This window comes from Phyllobates terribilis, unplaced genomic scaffold, assembly GCF_046119375.1.
Source record: "Phyllobates terribilis strain yellow unplaced genomic scaffold, ASM4611937v1 Scaffold_505__1_contigs__length_1300667, whole genome shotgun sequence".
NCBI lineage: Eukaryota > Metazoa > Chordata > Amphibia > Anura > Dendrobatidae > Phyllobates > Phyllobates terribilis.
Genome location: NW_027363265.1, coordinates 888,155 through 904,929, shown reverse-complemented (window position 1 = coordinate 904,929; position 16,775 = coordinate 888,155). Strand labels below are relative to the sequence as shown.

Below are 16,775 nucleotides of genomic sequence, written 5' to 3'. Positions count from 1 at the left end.
TTTATCCAAAAGGAAGTAAAAAGGGAGAGCTAGAAAGATAGCATTTCATTACATTACATGGCAATGCAATGCACAGTTGCTGAAGTTGAACCAAAATGAGCTTGTCATCTGGCTTCTGCAACTTTGAACATGAAAAATCCAATGAGGAGAAGAAAAGCAAAGCCAAAGAGTCCATCCCAAAATCCGACAAACAAGCAAAATGAACAAAAAACATTGAATTCAATTCTTTCTGATTTTAGAAACTGCATTAAAGAAGGGGTGCACCGGTCCTGGAGATACTGCAATACCAGGTCAATGCGTGGAGTGGACAGAGCAAGCTCTTTTTCCATCTCCCTGTTCTAAAAATCCATTTAATATATGGTCCCCAGATAGGGGACGTATCAGATATTAAACTGATAAGAACAGATCAGGTTTCAACATAATTTATTAAGTGCGTAAAAGATGGTTTACAATCAAAAAACAGCAACACAAACAATACATTAATAAAACACAGAATTCCACCCATAAAAACCCCATATACGATTAGCATCCCTCCTCCCAATACATTTGACATCCCTCAAGTAATAAATATACATCTGACTAAAAGCAATTTTAAGACAATCCTTCACAGAAATAGCATCACGTTTAAAAAGTAAAATATTGCGTGCCTTCCAAAGGGCGTCTTTAAAACAGTTAATCATACACCAACATATACAATACTGTTGAGGGGTCGGACATTTAAAAAGGCCATATAAAACATATTCATGGTTAAAATCTCTTAAACCGCAAGTCCATTTTAAAAGAATCCCAACTTTGTGCCAAAGTTCCTGTGCAAATGGGCAATTCCACATAAGGTGCAAGGTGGTTTCGTCATTAATACATGAGTCTCTGGGGCATTTTGCTCTGGCCACCAGGCCTCTCCTGTGGTGAAACTCTCTGGTGGGGAGGCACTGGTGGACCACCATCCATGCGATGTCCTTATGTCCATTTGCTAAGAATTTCCCGAAGACATTCTTCCAAACTTGCTTCGATCTCTCTTCTGAGAAATTTACTATGGGGGTCACATCTTCATTCCTCCTCAGAAAAGATAAAAGCTTCTTGCGGTCTTTAAAAATGTCCATATTAAAATCACCAAGGCTATAAAATCGAACAGTCTTTTCTAAGATTGCCTGGTGTTTGGGGGGGCATAGTAAAACAGGGGAATTCAACGACAACTTAAACCATCTTTTAAAAATCATCCCACAAGTATATTTTAAAAAATAACTTAGCGCACTATTACCATTAAAATGTTTGAAACAAAAGCAGAAATAATTTAAATACAAATAAATATGTAAATCGGGGACATCCCTTCCGCCGTTCATTTTATTCTTCCTCATTATTTCTCTCCTTAATTTTTCCATTTTGGAGTTCCATAAAAACATAAAGATCATCCTAGTCATTTTTTTAATTAAAACATCAGAGGGGGGGTACACCATAGCTATATACAGTATGAGGGGTAACAACACTGATTTTATAATAAAATTTTCCCCTCCATTGTTAGGGACCTCAAACCCCAAAATGATATTTTCTTTGACATTTTTTCTATGACATTCTCCCAGCTTTGAGTTCCCACATTCTCCTCGTTAAAAACAACTCCAAGAATTTTTACATTGTCTCGTTTTATAGTGAGCTGCGGGAGTTGGGCGGTGTCCCAGGATCCCAAAGTCAGACATTCAGATTTATTTAAATTAAGTTTAAACCCGGATGCCTGGGAAAAAAATTCAATGCGCAACACAGCCCTCCGGAGGGAAGCAGGGTCCAAGCACACAACCGTCACGTCATCCATGTAGCCAAAGACTCTCACATCACTGCCACCTCCGCCAGGAACAGGAACCCCTCTAATCACTTTGTCTTTCCTTATTGCGCTCAGCAGGGGCTCCATGGCGCAGATGAACAGGATGGGCGACAAGGGGCATCCCTGCTTCACTCCGGACTCAAGGGGAACTCCATCTGTTAAAAAGCCATTAAGAGAAATTTGACTAAAACAATTTTTATATAAAATCTTAATACAATTTAAAAGCATATTAGGGATACCCATCCTTTTTAAAACTCTAAAAAGAAATCTATGAGAGACTCTATCGAAAGCTTTTTCAAAATCTAGGGCTAAAAGAGCTACATTTTGACCCCGGTCTCTGGAATACCAAATTACATCCCTTAATACGTTTAAAACCTCTGAAATACTTCTGCCTGGTACACTACAAACCTGCTCAGGCTGGATTAGTTTGGCAATGACATTCCTGAGCCGGTTTGCAACCACCTTAGCAAGTACCTTGTAATCAACGTTTAGGAGAGTTATGGGTCTCCAATTCGCTAGAGCACTGCGATCACCTTTTTTATATATCAAAGACACCACTCCTCTCCTCCACGAAAATGGCAACTGTTCACAAATAAAAACTTCTTTAAAAAGCATAAAAAGGTCCTCTTTTAAAATGTCCCAAAAAGTAAGGTAAAATTCTACAGGTAGTCCATCACACCCAGGTGCTTTACCCTTAGAGAAACTTTTAAAAACATAAAATAATTCCTCTAAAACAATATCGCGTTCTAAAAACTCCTGGTCTGTAAAATTTAACTTAAAATCGAGATCATTAAGAGCATCAGATAAAAAGGACTCATCTATACACTTTTTTACTAAAAAGATGCTTATAAAAGTTAAAAGTAGCATTCAACATTCCCTGCATAGATGTTTCACCCTCTAGATTTGTGATCACTTCTCTTTTATCCATGACTTTTTTGAAGAAGAAGCGAGAGCACTTCTCCCCCTCCTCCAAGTGCTGCACTCTAGAGTTAAAAATAATCTCTTTCCCCTTTGTGTCTATGCAGTTCTGGATTTCAGTTTTTAGGCTAGCAATATCATCTCCCACCTCCACCCCTAGCTCTTTGAATTTAAAAAGTGTTTGTAGTTTGGTATTAAGATCACTAAAACATCTTTTTTTCTCTCTAGCTTTACGTCTCCCTGCTTTTATAAAAAACATTCTGACTTTTTTTTTCAAATTTTCCCACCAGGTTACCATAGGGGCATCAGAAGGTTTTTGTCGCCGCCAGGCTTGATAGGCTTTACCAAAGTCTTGTCGAATCAGAGGGTCCTCCAGCAGGTAAGTACTTAGACGCCAGAGGCCCCTGTTGACCCTCTGTTCATCCCGGTATTCTAGGTGCACCTCCAAGCCCTTATGGTCAGAAAATATATTTGATGTTAAAACACATTTTACAGGGTTAAAATCATCTGATAGGAAAATAAAATCGATCCTGGAGGACACCCCTCTTCCGGACCACGTATAACCAGGGTCCGTCGGCAGGAGTGACCTCCACGCATCGCATAATTTAAAATCAGTTATAAAATCTTTCAATAGATGACATGACTTATCCAATTTGCGTAAAGGGTCACCCCCCGCTCGTTGTTCACTAGCACAAAGACAATTAAAATCACCCCCTACGATCAGGGGAGATGACCCAGTACAGTACAATGGCAATATCCCAAATAAATTAATTCTCTCTTGCTTATCAGGGGGAGCATAAATATTCATTACACGTAGGGTAAAACCATTAAATTTAAAATGCACTAAAACCACTCTGCCTGGTACTATTTCTGTGACAGCATTTACAGTAATATTTCTCCCACGACAGAGGAAGCCCACCCCCGCTGACTTGTTGTCATTGGAGCCAGACCAGATGGAGGGCCCCAGTCTCCAATCTGTCTTGATGTCATTATAATTTAGTGCATGTTGTATCCCGCATTCCTGTAATAAACATATGTCAAAGTCAGTGGTTTCTAAGTACTTAAATAGAGCAGCCCTACGAACTGGGCTCTTTAATGACCTCACATTCAGTGAGACAAGTCTTAATGTCGGCATTCATAGGTCAGGGTGGTGGATCTTCCATGAGGACACCTGACTCAAAGCCCTGTATGTCAAATTGCTCCAGGACATCCGGGCTAGAGGACCCAAACGACTCGATATTCTGTGAGCCGGCGGTTGCCCCCTCGTAGGTCACGGTTCCCAGCCACATTCCAGGAGACGCTGGGGCTTCGACATTCCGTCTCTTTTTCGGGGCAGACTCCACTAGGTCACTGGTGCAGTCCTCCTCTTCCTCCACCTCCTCCAGGGGGAGAGACTGGTCCATCAGGATAAGATCACCAACACCGATTCCCTGATGTTCGCCACCTAGAAGCAAAGCCCCCTCATCTGGCTGGCTAATCGCCCTGGAAGATCCTGAGGCCATCGCTGCGTGGTCCCCTGTAGCCAACCGCACAGGGGCACCACCCTCCAGCCCAACAGGATCGGTATCGGGAACCATCGACACGGAGGATACCCTCCCAGAAGGAGAACCCCTCCGCTCCGGTCTATGCGAGGTCCGCCCATCGTTAAGGGACTTCGATGCAGGGGCCGCCCCAGAGGGGCCTCCGGCTCCCTGCTCCATCCCAGCCTTCTCGCCCTTCGAACCGCCCTCCGACGCCGGCCCGCCAGTGAAGACCGGCGGGCGCATCGGCTCAGCTGCAGAAGATGCAGCTTCTGCATAGGTCCTGGTCCTGGTCCTGTTGGGGCATCCTCGGAACATGTGCCCCGCCTCACCACAAAGATTGCATTTCCTCCCAGCGGGACAGTCCTTCATTAAATGTCCGTAACAGCTGCAATTATTGCAGCGGTCTACTTTCCTGCCCGTGCAGGACGTTTGGGTATGACCCATTTGTCCACAGTTCCTGCAACATACCGGCATTCCAGGGTAAAATAAGTAGCCTCTGCTCTTACCGATCACAAATGTTGAGGGAGGGTGTAGCATTCCTCCCACTCCGCTTGGGTCCCTCTTTAGACGGGCCATGTACCTCCTCTTGCCGCACCAGAAGCCTACCGCGTTCTTCACAGTGCCCAGGTATCTCAGATCATCACAATAACGGATAAGGTAGGTCGAGATGTCTGCAGCTTCCACAAAGGGGTTCGGGAAATGCACCACGATAGGGATCTCGTCATAGGCATACAAGAGACAAAAGGTTAGTCCATCCAATTCATCTAAGTAGTTTTTCTCATTTACCTTTTGTACGAGTTGGTGACAGCATCCCTGGCTCTTGAAGGTGATGGTGTAAGTCCCCTTGTACTCATTGTCCTGGAAGCAGAATATGTCTTCCCGCCGAAACTCCAGAACTCCAAGCAGAATCCTATGGCAGATGTAGTCCAAGTTCTTCTCCGTCCTCGATCCTGCTCCAACTTCAATCCTCACGGTGTTCCGCATCCGGGCATCACCCGATGAATATGTAAGCGTTGCCGGCATCCTTCACTCAGGAACGTACCGACTCTTCTCTCTGAAAGGCGCAAGCCTTCATGGGATCCCTTCCCGTTGCTCCCGGACTAATCCTTCCTCCCAATAGCAGCAGGGGGGTTAAGTCCCTCCGAAGAGGAACGATCCCCCCAGGCCGAGAGAAAGGGTACCAAGAGCACCTCACAGGCAAGACCACACAGGTAAACCTGATAGATCGTGCCAAAAGGCCGAGAAACGATAACCAGAATTGGTTTCAAACTACGGAGCCACCCAAGGATCCTGAAAAGTCCATTTGTGGAGATGAGCTCCTGGACTCCCGTTAAGAAGACATGTTGTCAACCTCTAGATATCTTACATGCCTGCACTTTTCGGCTTGCTGCTGCTGCAATCCACGCGTTTTAGATCTGCATAACTCCACCTCTTTAAACACAGCACCTTCACCCCCTGCTGTTCCCACCCGCCTCAACACCGTTGGAAGGGAGGAGAACCAATTAAGGCGGGGGGTGGGGTGGAACGAGCAGCTGTCTACCCTTAGCAGGAGGGCTGCTGATTACATACCTCTCCTGCTGCTGCTGCTGCTGCTGCTGGCTGTCCAGCAGCAGACTGAAGGTGGCTGCTGCTGTGCACAGGTATATAAAGGCTCAGAGCCTATTATGACACGCGCAGCCAGCGTTCCATTGCCACATTCCATCTACTGCAGGCAGGATACCTGGCTGGCTGAATGTCGCTGAGAAGCTCACAGAGACCGCCATAAGCAACAGTTTAACAGAATGCCACAGACTAATCAACCAAACTTTTTGGGTTGGGTTCTCTTTTATAGTCTGCAGGCATTAAATGAAAGAAGTCAGTGTTCCAGCAGAGGGAGACAACGTTTCAGAAAAGGCATTGTAGCAAACCAAAAAAGAAATTTTAAGCGCAGCAGAGTAACCAGCGCACATACCTGTTAGCTCAGGTGAGTTTAAAAGGCTGCTGTTGATAACAAGGGCATTTGCTAAATAGATGGTGTGTGTGCAACAATATACTGAAAGGTCAATTATATTGTGCAGCTTATCTCACCACCTGTAGTTATTTAGGTGAAAGCTCCAAAATGCTTGCCTAATATGTCTGTTTATCCAAAAGGAAGTAAAAAGGGAGAGCTAGAAAGATAGCATTTCATTACATTACATGGCAATGCAATGCACAGTTGCTGAAGTTGAACCAAAATGAGCTTGTAATCTGGCTTCTGCAACTTTGAACATGAAAAATCCAATGAGGAGAAGAAAAGCAAAGCCAAAGAGTCCATCCCAAAATCCGACAAACAAGCAAAATGAACAAAAAACATTGAATTCAATTCTTTCTGATTTTAGAAACTGCATTAAAGAAGGGGTGCACCGGTCCTGGAGATACTGTAATACCAGGTCAATGCGTGGAGTGGACAGAGCAAGCTCTTTTTCCATCTCCCTGTTCTAAAAATCCATTTAATATATGGTCCCCAGATAGGGGACGTATCAGATATTAAACTGATAAGAACAGATTTTTGATTGAATATATCTTTTATTAGCACAAAAAATAAGTTAACAGACAGTGTACAGTGCCGCAGCCCAGTACACACAGAATTCTACATCATATTTACATAGCATGAGGATACGACGCACTAACTAGACACATCACACCCCTATGCTACACAAAACACTCAATCTGAAAGAAAAAGCATGTCAATCAATACAGTACGACGAACCGTGATAAGGGATGGGGATTGGGAAAAAGGGGATGGGGAGGGGAAAATCACAGGCCCGAAGCTTTATTGAAAGACAAGACACATAAGGGGAGAGGGGGAGGAGGGGTTTAGTCCTCATCCTCGTCCTCCGGACCGTCCATGATGGAATAGTCTCTGAGCAGGCTGTGGATCAGCCTGCGGCAGTCCTGGATGGACATCCTCTCCCTCCTCAAGATGAGCCGGTTCCTGGCGACCCAAACGGCATCCTTGAAGCAGTTCATAAGGCGCCAAGCCTCCTGGATGGCTCCGACGGTATGAACCCCAGGGAAGAGTCCGTAAAGCACAGAATGGTGCGATAGGCTCGCCCTGGGGACAGAGTTCCTCAGGTCGTCCTCAAGTGCAGTCAATAGGCGCTGTGCAAATACGCAGTCCCAAAAAGTGTGCAAAGATGTTTCCTCCACGAAGGGGCACCTTGGGCAGTACCGGGTCTTGCACAGGTTCCGGGCATGCATGAATGACCGGACGGGCAGTCTGCCCTGAATCGCCATCCACGACAAGTCCTTGTGCCCGTTGGTCAGCCTGTCAGACGACACATTTGTCCACACAGTCTCCAGCGTGTCCTGGTGAAGTCCTGTGATGTTCTCCATGTCATCCTTGGCTCTGATTAGCTTGTGGATAGTTTTGGGCTTCCACAAGTCGGGCTTGAGTCCCTCCAGTTGATGCTCCCCCACAAATCGAACGACGTCTCCGTAGAACCATGGCGTCGTCCAGTTGTAGGGGAAGGAGCTGTCCCACTTGTCCCAGCCGAGTCGCCTCCAAAGAGGAAGCAGGAAGAAGCGAGACATGGACCTGCCCGCGGAGCCATTCTTGACTTGCAAAGTCCGGCGGACACAATCACACACAAAAGAGGATCGCAGGAGGGTGGGGATATCTGGAACGCCCTTCCCACCCTTGCGAGGCTCCTTGTACATGACGGCCCGCCTGACTCTGTCCATCTTGGATCCCCAGACAAAGTGAAACACTGTCCTGGTAATGGCCCTGCACACAGTGACGTGTGGGGGCCAGGCCTGCGCCGTGTACTGCAAGACGGGCAGGACCTCATTACGCAGGACGAGTGCCTTACCCTCACAAGTGAGGTGTCTGAGGCTCCAGAGTCCGATCCGTTGCTTCACCTTGGCCAAGCGTTCTTGCCAGGACTTGAGGGCCGCTCCTTCCTTCCCGAACCAGACTCCCAGCACCTTGAGGAAATCCGGTTGAATGTTGAAGGGGAAGGGGGCGGAGGAGGCCGGCTGCCAATCCCCGAAGAGCATGGCTTCCGACTTCCTGCAGTTGACTTTGGCCCCTGAAGCCCGGCCGAACCTCTCACACGTCTGGACGAGGGCGTCGACTGAACCACGATCAGCGCAGAAGACGGTGACGTCGTCCATGTAGAGCGAGCACTTGACCTCGTGTCGTCCCGGACCCGGTGCGGTGATCCCTCTGATCTCTCCATTCTGCCGGATAGCCTCTGCGAAGAGTTCTATAACACAAACAAAAAGAAGAGGTGATAGAGGGCAGCCTTGTCTGACCCCAGAGAGGACAGGGAAGGGGTCAGTCTTCCAGCCGTTCACCAACACCGAGCTGTGGATATCAAAATACATCAGACGGACATACGAACAAAACATGTTACCCAAACCTAACCGGTGCAGAGCTCGGCCCATGAACTCGTGGGAAACCCGGTCGAAGGCCTTCTCCTGATCCAAGGAGACCAGGGCCGCGTGTGAGCGGCGGACCTTGATGTACTCGACCGTGTCCCGCACGAGAGCGAGGCTGTCTGCGATGCGACGTCCAGGGATGCCGCAGGTCTGGTCCGGGTGGATGATCCGTCCGATGACCGTCTTAAGTCGTGTCGCCATCGTCTTGGCCAGGATCTTGTAGTCCACGTTGAGCAGAGTGATGGGACGCCAATTCCTCAGGTCGCACCTCTCTCCCTTCCGCTTGTACAGGATCGTGACCATTCCTTCCCTCAAAGATGGAGGCATTCTACCCTCCACCACCATCTCCTCGTACAGGTCCAACAGGTCCGGACAGATGAGGTCTCCCAGCGCTACATAGAGCTCCGCTGGAAGACCATCACTGCCCGGGGTCCTGCCGGTCCTAAAGGATTTAGCGGCAGAGAGCAATTCGCCCACCATCAGAGGTTTGTCCAAGGCTGCCGTGCCTGCAGGATCAAGATGGTTAGTGATACCTGACAGGAACTTATCAGCAGCGTCGGGGTCGGTAGTCTTGTGGGAGTAGAGTTCGCTGTAGAAGTCGCTGACGACCCTCATCACGTCCTCCTTCCCACGTCGCATGTTTCCGCTCTCGTCTCGCAGCTCGTTCAGGGGCGTGTGACCGGCATGAAGTTTCCTGAAAAAGAATGAGTTACATTTCTCACCCTTTTCCAGATTCTCCACTTTGGAACGGAAGACGATTCGCTTGGACTCCTCCTCAAAGTGCCTTTTCAGGCTCTTCTTGGTCTCCTCCAGCTCCTCCCTCACGTCCCAGCCGCAGTGAAGAAGGTCCTGCAGCGACCGCAGCTCGCGCTGCAGCCCTCTGAAGTCCCTCCTCTTCTCACACGCCTGTTGTCGACCCTTGGCCTGAAAGAAACAGCGAAACTCAAGTTTAACATATTCCCACCAATCAGAGACTGTTTGGAAGCTACCCTTGTAGGACTGCCACATTGCGTAGGCTGCTCTCAGCTCCTCCACGACTTCATCCTGAGCCAGCAGAGCACAATTCAGCTTCCAGGAGCCGGGGCCGGACGGAAAACCGTCGCCGAGGACACCTTGTAAGTGAATGGCTCTGTGGTCGGAGAAGAAGCAGGAGACCATCGAGTGCCTACTCTGCCTGACTGCCCGAGAGGTGAACACAAAGTCAATCCTGGAGCGGAGTGAGCCATCGGGTCGGCTCCACGAATAGTTCGTGGAGCCTCTCCCCATGGAGCCCACCACGTCCTGAAGAGAGGCCTCGGTTACCATCTCGATGAGCAGCTTGGACGTGATGTCCAACTTGGCAGATGTGCCAGAACTACGACCATCCTCCTCGATGGGGCAGTTGAAATCCCCGGCCATCACTAAGGTCCTGGTGGTGGCAAGCTGAAGCCGCAGGGTCTGGAAAAGCTCCAAACGCTCATTCTTCAGTGGGGACGCATACACGTTGATGAACCTGACAGGTTCTCCCGCCCAGTTGCCATCTACAACAAGAGCCCTGCCGCAGATGAGCTCCTGGACGGACTCAAGCGTGAATGCGCCCCCCCTGATCAGAATTGCGACCCCCGCAGACTTGCAGTCACCCCCACCGGACCAGTAGGATGGACCGTGGGACCACTCCCTGGCCAGATGTTTGAAGGACCTAGAGGAGGGAAGGGAACATTCCTGCAACATATAAACATCACACAACTGGGAAGTAAGGAAGGCATAAATAGTCTGACGTCTGAACTTGTCCTTGATGCTCCTGACATTAATGGAAAATAAGTTAATATTAGCCATCATGTAGGGAAAAAAGAAAAAGTTAGCGCAGGCAATACACCTTAGTTACCACTCCGGTCGGGTGGTCCCTCGTCGGTGTTGACTGCTGGTGACGGGATCACCAGCAGGCCCTCTTCCTCCATCTGGTCAAGCAGCGCGGCCTCGATCTCGGCGACCACCAGTTCCTCCTCTTCTGGCTCGGCCACCAGGGTCTCAACCATGTGCTCCATCTCTTCTGGCTCAGGGAGGGTATCCTCCTTTTCGCCTACGAAATCCAGAATCTTCTTTTTGGAGGATTCAGTAGCAGGGCTGTCCTCCACCTTCCTCTTTCCCCGGGTTGGAACTGGGGAGACAAGAAGGGGAAAATCCTCCTCGGAATAGATAGCGGCGGGTGGAGGAAAGGTTAATTCCACCGCTACCATGGTCTGGGGAGGGAGAGTGGCTGCCGGGGCAGGGGAAAGGACACCTGCTGAGGAGTAGGGGAAGGAGGAAGAGGAAGTGGAATCCTCAGCAGGGGTGGCCGGGGTGGGGGGGGATTGGATGGGGGTGGCAGGGGGAGGGATCGAGAGAGGGGTGACAGAACTCTTACCCTCCTTTGACTTTTTCTTCTGCTTCGGAGCTGCTGGGACCGTCGCTGGGGCTTTGGCCACCGACTCCTTGACCGCTTTGGCCTTGGTCGTCTCGGCCTTGGCCGCTGGGGCCTTGGTCGTCGCGTCCTTGACCTTCACAGGCCTGGTCGTCGGGGCCTTGTCCTCCGTAGCTGGGGTCGTCGCAACCACCGATGCCCAGGATCTCTCACGCCTGGGGCAATCCTTGTACAGATGAGCCGCCAGCCCACACAGGTTGCAGGACGTCTTCTTCGGGCAGTCCTTCGAGCTGTGTCCCGTCACTCGACAAATCCTGCAGGCATCCTCCTTGCAGTCCTTCATCTCGTGGCCATTCTTGCCGCATCTCCTGCAGTTCCGCGGCATGTCCGGGTAATAGATGAGGCCGTAGGAGTTGCCCAGGGAGAATGTCGGGGGCAGGTGCCGAAGTCCGTCTGAGTACGCCAGGTCCCTGTGAAGTCTAACGGTCACCGACCACTTACCTGTCCAGAAGCCGAGTCCATTCAGGATGTGAGAGGGTTCCTTCACAACCAAACAGAAGCGTCTCAGGAAGGTACCGATGTCTTGGCCTGGGGTGTGCGGGTTGCGCATGGAGACCGTGATCCTCCTTTCGTCCCTCTGGATAGGGCAGCTACCTGTAAAGGCAGAGAAAGAATTATCCGGTCCTTTTGCGCTTACCATTTCCCAGAACCTCCTGCAGGTGTTCACAGTGGCGAAGGTGACGAAGAAGATCCCCGTCAAGAAGGTCTGGATGCTGAGGGTGTCCGACCTGGAGAAGCCTCGATCCAGCAGCATCTTCTGGCAGAACACGTCCGAGGACATGTCCGGCACCCTCCCATCCACTTCCTTCAGCTTCAGGGCCACCGTCTGCCGCATCCATGGCTCCAGGGCTGGAGCTTCGTGGCGGGGCTTCTGGGGTCCCTTCTGCTGGCCAGTCGTGGAGGCAGAGTCCTTGGGGTCAGAATCGGCTCCTGGCTGGGCCCTCCTGGCTGTCCCCAGCTCCAGGCTCTTCTTTTCGGCCTTCCTCGCAGCACTTGCCATGGCTTTCCTCCTGCAGTTACTTCTTGGAGCTGGATCTGGAACTCTTCCTGGAATGGGTGGAGCTATGCAGATTCTTCTCCCGTCGTGTTCTGGACAAATTCCCCGAAAGGTCTTTGTCTCGATGATTTTCTTCCTCGAAGATTCCACAGGACAGCCCGATTCTTCTCCGAGTCTTCGTCTTCTTCTGGATTCTTTAGAGCTTCTTCCTCCCACCGATATCCGCCTTCCTTCTCCGATGTCAGCTGGGCTCCGAAGCTCTTCTCCTTCCGAGTTCGATCGCTCTCGTCAAGTGTAGATCGTAGCTCTTGTGTTCTTAAAAGAACAGATACTACACTTGATCTTAGCCAAAAGGCCGAGAAGCAATAACCAGAATTGGTTTCAAACTACGGAGCCACCCAAGGATCCTGAAAAGTCCATTTGTGGAGATGAGCTCCTGGACTCCCGTTAAGAAGACATGTTGTCAACCTCTAGATCCCTTACATGCCTGCACTTTTCGGCTTGCTGCTGCTGCAATCCACGCGTTTTAGATCTGCATAACTCCACCTCTTTAAACACAGCACCTTCACCCCCTGCTGTTCCCACCCGCCTCAACACCGTTGGAAGGGAGGAGAACCAATTAAGGCGGGGGGTGGGGTGGAACGAGCAGCTGTCTACCCTTAGCAGGAGGGCTGCTGATTGCATACCTCTCCTGCTGCTGCTGCTGCTGCTGCTGGCTGTCCAGCAGCAGACTGAAGGTGGCTGCTGCTGTGCACAGGTATATAAAGGCTCAGAGCCTATTATGACACGCGCAGCCAGCGTTCCATTGCCACATTCCATCTACTGCAGGCAGGATACCTGGCTGGCTGAATGTCGCTGAGAAGCTCACAGAGACCGCCATAAGCAACAGTTTAACAGAATGCCACAGACTAATCAACCAAACTTTTTGGGTTGGGTTCTCTTTTATAGTCTGCAGGCATCAAATGAAAGAAGTCAGTGTTCCAGCAGAGGGAGACAACGTTTCAGAAAAGGCATTGTAGCAAACCAAAAAAGAAATTTTAAGCACAGCAGAGTAACCAGCGCACATACCTGTTAGCTCAGGTGAGTTTAAAAGGCTGCTGTTGATAACAAGGGCATTTGCTAAATAGATGGTGTGTGTGCAACAATATACTGAAAGGTCAATTATATTGTGCAGCTTATCTCACCACCTGTAGTTATTTAGGTGAAAGCTCCAAAATGCTTGCCTAATATGTCTGTTTATCCAAAAGGAAGTAAAAAGGGAGAGCTAGAAAGATAGCATTTCATTACATTACATGGCAATGCAATGCACAGTTGCTGAAGTTGAACCAAAATGAGCTTGTAATCTGGCTTCTGCAACTTTGAACATGAAAAATCCAATGAGGAGAAGAAAAGCAAAGCCAAAGAGTCCATCCCAAAATCCGACAAACAAGCAAAATGAACAAAAAACATTGAATTCAATTCTTTCTGATTTTAGAAACTGCATTAAAGAAGGGGTGCACCGGTCCTGGAGATACTGCAATACCAGGTCAATGCGTGGAGTGGACAGAGCAAGCTCTTTTTCCATCTCCCTGTTCTAAAAATCCATTTAATATATGGTCCCCAGATAGGGGACGTATCAGATATTAAACTGATAAGAACAGATACTACACTTGATCTTAGCCAAAAGGCCGAGAAGCGATAACCAGAATTGGTTTCAAACTATGGAGCCACCCAAGGATCCTGAAAAGTCCATTTGTGGAGATGAGCTCCTGGACTCCCGTTAAGAAGACATGTTGTCAACCTCTAGATCCCTTACATGCCTGCACTTTTCGGCTTGCTGCTGCTGCAATCCACGCGTTTTAGATCTGCATAACTCCACCTCTTTAAACACAGCACCTTCACCCCCTGCTGTTCCCACCCGCCTCAACACCGTTGGAAGGGAGGAGAACCAATTAAGGCGGGGGGTGGGGTGGAACGAGCAGCTGTCTACCCTTAGCAGGAGGGCTGCTGATTACATACCTCTCCTGCTGCTGCTGCTGCTGCTGCTGGCTGTCCAGCAGCAGACTGAAGGTGGCTGCTGCTGTGCACAGGTATATAAAGGCTCAGAGCCTATTATGACACGCGCAGCCAGCGTTCCATTGCCACATTCCATCTACTGCAGGCAGGATACCTGGCTGGCTGAATGTCGCTGAGAAGCTCACAGAGACCGCCATAAGCAACAGAATGCCACAGACTAATCAACCAAACTTTTTGGGTTGGGTTCTCTTTTATAGTCTGCAGGCATTAAATGAAAGAAGTCAGTGTTCCAGCAGAGGGAGACAACGTTTCAGAAAAGGCATTGTAGCAAACCAAAAAAGAAATTTTAAGCGCAGCAGAGTAACCAGCGCACATACCTGTTAGCTCAGGTGAGTTTAAAAGGCTGCTGTTGATAACAAGGGCATTTGCTAAATAGATGGTGTGTGTGCAACAATATACTGAAAGGTCAATTATATTGTGCAGCTTATCTCACCACCTGTAGTTATTTAGGTGAAAGCTCCAAAATGCTTGCCTAATATGTCTGTTTATCCAAAAGGAAGTAAAAAGGGAGAGCTAGAAAGATAGCATTTCATTACATTACATGGCAATGCAATGCACAGTTGCTGAAGTTGAACCAAAATGAGCTTGTAATCTGGCTTCTGCAACTTTGAACATGAAAAATCCAATGAGGAGAAGAAAAGCAAAGCCAAAGAGTCCATCCCAAAATCCGACAAACAAGCAAAATGAACAAAAAACATTGAATTCAATTCTTTCTGATTTTAGAAACTGCATTAAAGAAGGGGTGCACCGGTCCTGGAGATACTGCAATACCAGGTCAATGCGTGGAGTGGACAGAGCAAGCTCTTTTTCCATCTCCCTGTTCTAAAAATCCATTTAATATATGGTCCCCAGATAGGGGACGTATCAGATATTAAACTGATAAGAACAGATTGTTTTTTTTTTTGAAAGCCCGAATTCGTGTACAAAACCCGAGTGCGCTTAAAAAAGTGACAAGTGCCACAAAAAAAGTGCACTAGGATGCTGGTCTTCTTGAAACCCTCTCCAAAAGGAGAAGGGTCCCCCAAACCATTCCCCGTCCCTCCGAGCCAAAAGGCCACAGCGAGGAACAGGGACAAAAAGCCACCTCCAGCCGAAGCCAGAGGCGACCCAATCTTACCCCCAGCACCTGCCCGAGTTCTCACCCGAGCAAGGCACTGGGAGCCAAAGACTGTGCTCCCCTCCCGGAAGAGGGGAGCCAACAACGCTCTCCTCCCAAAAGAGGAGAGCCAGGGGGGTTCAGGGGGGAGCGGAACCTGATGGCCACACACTCCCCCCCTAGACCTGCCAAGAGAGGAACCCGTAAGGGAACCGCATCCCGACAAAATCCTAGTAGGACGTGACACACGTGAATAAGTGGACACACAGTGACAAAGAAATTAAATAAATAGTGAAGGTTTCACAGTATAATACTGCCCGGACCTTCGACCGGGAATTGAAAAATTCCCCATCCTAAGACCAGAAGGCCCGGAATAAGGGTGTGTGAGAAGAAAGAAAATTTGAAGTGCTTGTGCAAATGTGCCATAAACTCAAGTGGGGTTCCCAATCCCAGTGAGTTAAGGCACCCCAGGGTCACCACTCCTGGGGCACTTCACACTTCGGGCTTTCGATCTTCCCCGGCCCAATGGCGTCGATCCTGAGGGGCCATGCTTTCCACCAGATGACTATATTAGCCACCTGGCGTACTAACAAGCGCCTAAACCCCAGTGTGCATAATGTATCAATCTACTAGGGCGGCCAACATCCAAAACCGCCTTTTCGAAAGATACTACACTTGATCTTAGCCAAAAGGCCGAGAAGCGATAACCAGAATTGGTTTCAAACTACGGAGCCACCCAAGGATCCTGAAAAGTCCATTTGTGGAGATGAGCTCCTGGACTCCCGTTAAGAAGACATGTTGTCAACCTCTAGATCCCTTACATGCCTGCACTTTTCGGCTTGCTGCTGCTGCAATCCACGCGTTTTAGATCTGCATAACTCCACCTCTTTAAACACAGCACCTTCACCCCCTGCTGTTCCCACCCGCCTCAACACCGTTGGAAGGGAGGAGAACCAATTAAGGCGGGGGGTGGGGTGGAACGAGCAGCTGTCTACCCTTAGCAGGAGGGCTGCTGATTACATACCTCTCCTGCTGCTGCTGCTGCTGCTGCTGCTGGCTGTCCAGCAGCAGACTGAAGGTGGCTGCTGCTGTGCACAGGTATATAAAGGCTCAGAGCCTATTATGACACGCGCAGCCAGCGTTCCATTGCCACATTCCATCTACTGCAGGCAGGATACCTGGCTGGCTGAATGTCGCTGAGAAGCTCACAGAGACCGCCATAAGCAACAGTTTAACAGAATGCCACAGACTAATCAACCAAACTTTTTGGGTTGGGTTCTCTTTTATAGTCTGCAGGCATTAAATGAAAGAAGTCAGTGTTCCAGCAGAGGGAGACAACGTTTCAGAAAAGGCATTGTAGCAAACCAAAAAAGAAATTTTAAGCGCAGCAGAGTAACCAGCGCACATACCTGTTAGCTCAGGTGAGTTTAAAAGGCTGCTGTTGATAACAAGGGCATTTGCTAAATAGATGGTGTGCGTGCAACAATATACTGAAAGGTCAATTATATTGTGCAGCTTATCTCACCACCTGT

At 49.0% G+C, this 16,775-nt stretch overlaps 3 non-coding genes and 3 pseudogenes across 3 annotated transcripts; all 6 read right to left on the bottom strand.

Annotated features, from left to right (window-relative positions):
• Positions 1-253: 253 nt before the first annotated feature.
• Positions 254-443, bottom strand: LOC141231426 (U2 spliceosomal RNA). Its single transcript, XR_012297828.1, has one exon. It is a non-coding gene; the product is annotated as a U2 spliceosomal RNA (small nuclear RNA).
• A 6,182-nt stretch (positions 444-6,625) lies between these two features.
• Positions 6,626-6,817, bottom strand: LOC141231403 (U2 spliceosomal RNA). Its single transcript, XR_012297813.1, has one exon. It is a non-coding gene; the product is annotated as a U2 spliceosomal RNA (small nuclear RNA).
• Positions 6,818-12,381: 5,564 nt separating this feature from the next.
• On the bottom strand, positions 12,382-12,459 carry LOC141231485 (U2 spliceosomal RNA; annotated as a pseudogene).
• Positions 12,460-13,580: 1,121 nt separating this feature from the next.
• LOC141231126 (U2 spliceosomal RNA) lies at positions 13,581-13,771 on the bottom strand. The gene has a single exon (XR_012297537.1). It is a non-coding gene; the product is annotated as a U2 spliceosomal RNA (small nuclear RNA).
• Positions 13,772-14,884: 1,113 nt separating this feature from the next.
• Positions 14,885-15,062, bottom strand: LOC141231454 (U2 spliceosomal RNA; annotated as a pseudogene).
• Positions 15,063-15,856: 794 nt separating this feature from the next.
• On the bottom strand, positions 15,857-15,948 carry LOC141230963 (U2 spliceosomal RNA; annotated as a pseudogene).
• Between the last annotated feature and the right edge of the window lie 827 nt (positions 15,949-16,775).